A 6,293-nucleotide genomic window follows, 5' to 3' on the forward strand; every position below is an offset into this window, starting at 1 on the left:
CCCCCACCACCGCCATCTCCTCTGCCTACAGATAAAGACAGGTCGGATAGATAGACATCTGTAATCCTGTGTAGTACCGCTACTCATACTAGGATGCGCTCTAGCGGCCACGCGTCGTCAACCGATCATACGTCACGATAGCTCTATAGTCTAGAGCTATAACCCTTCGCTCTGTCACAGACAGCTCTAGAGCTATAGCCCTTCACTCTGTCACACACAGCTCTAGAGCTATAGCCCTTCACTCTGTCACAGACAGATCTAGAGCTATAGCCCTTCACTCTGTCACAGACAGCTGTAGAGCTATAACCCTTCGCTCTGTCACAGACAGATCTAGAGCTATAGCCCTTCACTCTGTCACAGACAGCTCTAGAGCTATAGCCGTTCGCTCTGTCACAGACAGCACTTGTGGCAGAGCGAAGGTCTATAGTTCCCGAGCTATCCGCACGACTAGCTGTGTACACAGCTGCCGAGGTGCCCACCCATCACCCGTAACAAGAAATCTTCACTTTGGATGTGTCAGGAATGCATTCATCATCACTTACTCTCGCTCAGCGCACACTCACTTGTTAACTTACTGCGGTATGCGCGTCTTCCTTGATCAATAATCTAGCAATCAGTGACAAGTNAAGCGCTTGGTTCGAGCCACTGTTCAACCGATGATCGAGTATAATCGATGATCGTGACATCACTAGTGACTAGCGGCTAAGCCATTAGAGTAGGCACACACACACAGGGTAAACACCCGAGTTGGGAACCCGGTGCATCTTTTGGTTGAATTATGCATAATTGTACTGAGTGCGGGGGGGGGGCTAGCCTGGGATTTGGGGAATCTGGTAAATCTGGTGGGCGGAGGCTGGAATAATGTGTCGGCCCTTCAAAAAACTGCGGGGCTACTAACAGGGATAAGTGCATTCATTGTATGTTCTATACTATAGTGTAGACCATGCATCAGTGCGTTTCCCCAGAGAGAGGAAAAGAGAGGGGGGAGAGGAGGGAGAGAGAGGGGGAGGGAGGTAGTGAGCAGAGAGTGAGCGTGAGAGTGAGAGTGAGAGAGAAATGGAGATGGAGGGGGAGGAACAGAGGGAGATGGGAGAGGGAGGGAGAGAGGGAGAGGAGGGAGATGGGAATGGGGAAGAGGGAGGGAGAGAAGGAGAAAAGGAGAGGGAGGGAGAGAGGGAGAGAGGGAGAGAGGAGGGAGATGGGAGAGGGAGAGAGGAGGGAGAGAGGGAGAGAGGAGGGAGATGGAGATGGGGATGGGGAAGAGGGAAAGAGGGAGGGAGAGAGGGAGAGAAGAGGAAGATGGGAGAAGGAGAGAGGAGGGAGGTGTGAATAGGGAAGAGGGAGGAAGGGAGAGAAGGAGAGATCAATCATCAGTACCGGGAACTGACGTGAAACGTGCCTCGCAGCCACGATGGTTGACCGACTTCCATTCTTGGCAACGGTCCAACGAGGTCCAACGATACATGTACGAAGGAACGCTGATGTTCGTGGGAACGAGGCACCGACAGCAGGTGAGTGCACGCCTGCCTGTACTAGCTCTAAACGATAACATAGCCATTCGCTCTGTCACAGGCACTTGGAAGTCTCAATAAAATTATTCAAAATATCAAAATTCAAATTATTGTAAATAAACACATGAAATCTATTTACTACCAAAGTCTCAATGTTTCTTTACTCTCTTTCGCCTATTATTGCTGATAACTTCCTGTAAATGCTGTTCATATGCTCCCCTGCAACACTCGTACTCTATTATACTTGTGGTTTGTGCACAGTGGCGTGCGTGCGGTGTACTCATGTGTTGCAGAGGAGCATATGCACGGCATTTACAGAAAGTTATCGGCAATAATAGGAGAAAGGGAGTAGAGAAACATTGAGACTTTGGTAGTAAATACAGTTCGTGTTTATTTACCATCATTTTTTATTGAGACGTTCCAAGTGCCTGTGGCTGTGGCTAAGACGTGATAGCGATGATAATTCAGTGTGTGTACGCTTCGGCTGTATGGATTAACCTCTTGATTACCTATCATTCAATTTCTGACCAACCAGGCTTCTTCCCCTGTTCCTTTTACAATTACCTGCATGACATACATGCAGGGGGAAAAATACACGGGGGCGGCGGGCGATTTCGCCCCCGAAATGCCAAAAAGAGCCACCGAAAACATGATATCGGGGGCGACCCCAAAAGAAAAAGTCGTCCTGGAAATCGATTGTCTAGGTCGGTCCCGAGCCTTGCCGCTCTCGCCTAGGCCTATGCCGCTAGCGGCAGCCGGTTCCACGGCGCGGTAGAATTCATACGGTGTGACTGTCAAGTGTTTACCATTTAAGCATGCATGTGTGTACTGTACTGTATTGCATTCAATCAAGAGTAGATAATTTAACAAGAGGGAGACACCCGATTCCCGCATTTTTAACCGATTTTTCTCATCAAAATTTGCCACCAATAAAGAAGCAAGTGTATACGTTCCTCAGCTTATTACGACCACTAATCACTCACCTTCGTGGTACTAATATTCGTTTACATATATTTGCTAGCGTATTGCTGTAAATCGTAATCATGCACGGATGTTATATTATCTACTCTTGATTCAATCAAGCATGCGCCGCCGCCCGCGCGTATATACGTGTGTGGCTGTGTGCCTGTGCGTGTGCTTGCGTGTGTGCGTGCGTGCGTGCGTGCCTGTGTGTGCCGGTGTGCCTGCGGGCGTGCTTGCGTGTGTGCCTGTGCGCGTGCATGTGTGCGCGTGCGTGCGTGCCTACCTGCGTGCGTGCGTGTGTGCCTGCGGACGTGCCTACGTAGACCCGTAGGACCAACGACCCGTAGGATTATAAAACGGTAATCCATGGAAAATCCTAATGAAATTCACACGTATATTTTTCCCTGCCGGCACACTCGTGTGTCATTCCCGATTGTAGCTTCGATTGTCAATTTTCCCCGAAAGAGTTTTGCTGTCGCTCTCTCATAGTCCAGCAATGCAAACCCTCTACATTTTAGTAGTGATTAGTACCACGCTGAAACAATCGCCCCCCCCGTACTTCAATCAATGCCGCCCCTGCCAGCAGGCACGTACGCAGCGTCGACGTGCACAGCCATACACACGCCGGCAATCAGAACATGGCATGGCATACATGCAGGCAATCAGAACATGGCATAGCATACATGCAGGCAATCAGAACATGGCATAGCATACATGCAGGCAATCAGAACATGGCATAGCATATGCCATGCCATGTTCTGATTGCCTGCATGTATGCCATGCCATGTTCTGATTGCCTGCATGTGATGGCATACATGCAGGCAATCAGAACATGACATACATGCAGGCAATCAGAACATGGCATACATGCAGGCAATCACAACATGGCATGGCATACATGCAGGCAATCAGAACATGGCATGGCATGCATGGCAATCGGAACATAACATGGCATGCATGGCAATCAGAACATGGCATGGCATGCATGGCAATCAGAGCTTTCTTAAACATGTGTTAACTGTGTCAGGATGAAATTATCATGCCAGTATAATTTTCAAAAGTTATTCCTGTTTAGATTTACTGCTACCGTAATCACATATATCGTCACACAATTTCATTTCAGAAAATTCCAACATGTGCAATCCACACGTTTTACATTTTTTTATCTAGAAAAAATTGAAATGAGAAACAATTTACGTGTTAAAAAAACCTCACCGATAAGAGTTTCAACTCATAATCTGTGAACAATTATAACTAATATTTTGCGCTCAGGATTATTTCTTCAGGATAAAGGGTCTAGGGGTTCGAGTACTGTCATTGCCCCCGATGCTGAGGCATACTGTGGGCCATATTCTGATGTCTGATGACACTATCTCAACCTTACAATTTAGGATTTAAAACACCTTTCATGATTTTTTTTCTGGACATGCAAACGGGGGGGGGGTCGTACGCTGGCTCTGCCCTATGCTGGATACGCAACTGCATATTATCCTAAAATCCTTCACTCGGCGGTGGCTGTGATACATGATACATGATACTAGCTCGGCGTATGGTACTAGTTCGAGTCACTATTACTCACAGCTAACATCATATAGTCTATTCATGAGAATATTTCTATCCCGCTCCTGACACTACAGTATATAATTTATAGCATCATTCACTGCCCTGTATAAATACACAATCACAAGCAACGAATGCTCATATAGGGGCAAAGTATTGGGACTACGTCAATGATACTGGCTTGTGCGTATGGCTGTCAGTCGGGAGTTAAAATCTCCACATCACTGCACGAGCTTTCCAGATTTCATGCCCTGGTGCAAGGCCGGCCTTTACTCTCACTGCTCCAATTCAGGTACGGCCGATAATCGTAGACTATTGAAAGTGAGAGTGAGAGAGTCATATACACGGGATATGTCTGAATGGTTTTATTTGATGGGTAGGCTGCTGAAAAACTACTACCAGTACTACATGTGCTTTCTAAACCTTACTATACTATTCCACACACGTCATATGATAGGCGAAGAATGTTAGAATGTCTTAGTGTTTTTTTGCAGATGGGTTCTTACTCAGCATGTAGATACTATCTCTTGTGCGTAACAATCAAATTCCTGTACATGTACTTTTTGCGCGTGAAGATGGCGAAAGATTTGCGGCAAAAACAAGTCTCTTGAACATAAAAAATGAGGAATTATAACGATGGTTTGACAGCTAGTTAGTACATACATGTATTTATAGGCCAGAGGACACATAACTCAGGCTAATTTCATCTGCTAGGGCGATCTCTTTCAGCCCTTCATTGCCGCGTGTACATCATGCACCATCGAACAATAAATACATATATATATCGTTATTCGTGGGACATGTAGGTGTACATGTATATATATTATATCGTAAAAATCGCCCAACGAGAATCGTGCGATTCGACGGATCTACCGTCTATTAGCCACTATGACCACGTATGTAGAAAGATGGTAGTATACACTACATACACAGGATTCGAAAAATTCTAGCCACGAATAGAATTCATCAAAGTCATATATATAAAAGGAGGTACAGAGAGCTTGTAGGCAGACGCGAAGGCTTACAAAGTGGTTCAAGGATAGAGAACATGGGTCCCAATAAAACCAATGTCATTTACATCAATATAAATATAATATTATAACAATATAATAGGTTAGGGTTATGGTTATGGTTAGGGTTAGGGTTAGGGTTAGGCACATTGGTTTTATTGGGACCCATTTTCTCTATCCTTGGGCCCCAAGCACAGGCACTTGAAGCGTTTCAATAAAATATATAGGTACGGGTCGTGTGCTGCACGGCGACAGTTAAATATATATATATATATAGTTTAACTGTCGCCGTGCACAGCACAGGACCCGTATATATTTTATTGAAACGCTTCAAGTGCCTGTGGCCCCAAGTGCCTGTGAACATGCATGATGATGATACACACACGGAATAGTACATGCGATTACTCACCGTACGAAACGTTCTCTCAATTTTAAATCTCAAAACGTGGATCCTTTTGCACTTCCTGCAAATAAACAGGTTACGCTATATAAGTGTACAAGTTTGGTCCGGCCCATAGAAATATGTAGAGACACTAGTATGTATATTATTATGTTATCAGAAGTGTATAATGACATATTTCTCCCGTCGTCTTTGGTCTCTCCCTTCGTCTTTAGTAAATTGCAAATTTGCGGCTTTTTCAACGCGGTTGATTTGTCGATTTGATTCGTCTTAGTCCCTTAGACTTTTGAATACTATTCTTTATGAGGTTACTCTGCCTAGGGCTGATAAGGTCTATGTCTCCCTGAGTACTGCCCAGAGAGACATGGGCCCTATCAGGCTAAACGCGGTATTCTATGATCATGCAGCCAAACTGCAGTGCGCGTAGTGACTACTGCTGACACCTGCTGGGACAGAAGCTCACTACGCCAACGTGGTTTTACTGTTTTAGTGTTTTGTATGCACATCTTTCGCACAGCAGTGTTTGTCTTGCCGCTGTCATATCGACATTATATTTAGCATTCGATTTCAACGGTGTGCGTCAAGTGTCATCAGATCACGCAATTATAACACTCCGATATTTGCACGCATTCGTTTTCAGCGTGTCACGAAAGTATATAATAGGGGGAATGGCAATCGAATGCAAATATTTGTATAGGACACGATGAATGTAATCTGCCGAGCATTTTAAGCATAAGATGGGGGATGGTGATGACGTATACGTGTGTGCATAATATATATATATATATCAAGAGTATATATATATATATATATATATATATATATATATGTGTGTGTGTGTGTGTGTGT

The sequence above is a fragment of the Priapulus caudatus genome, unplaced genomic scaffold, assembly GCF_000485595.1.
Source record: "Priapulus caudatus unplaced genomic scaffold, Priapulus_caudatus-5.0.1 Scaffold2329, whole genome shotgun sequence".
NCBI classification, from domain to species: Eukaryota; Metazoa; Priapulida; class Priapulimorpha; order Priapulimorphida; family Priapulidae; genus Priapulus; species Priapulus caudatus.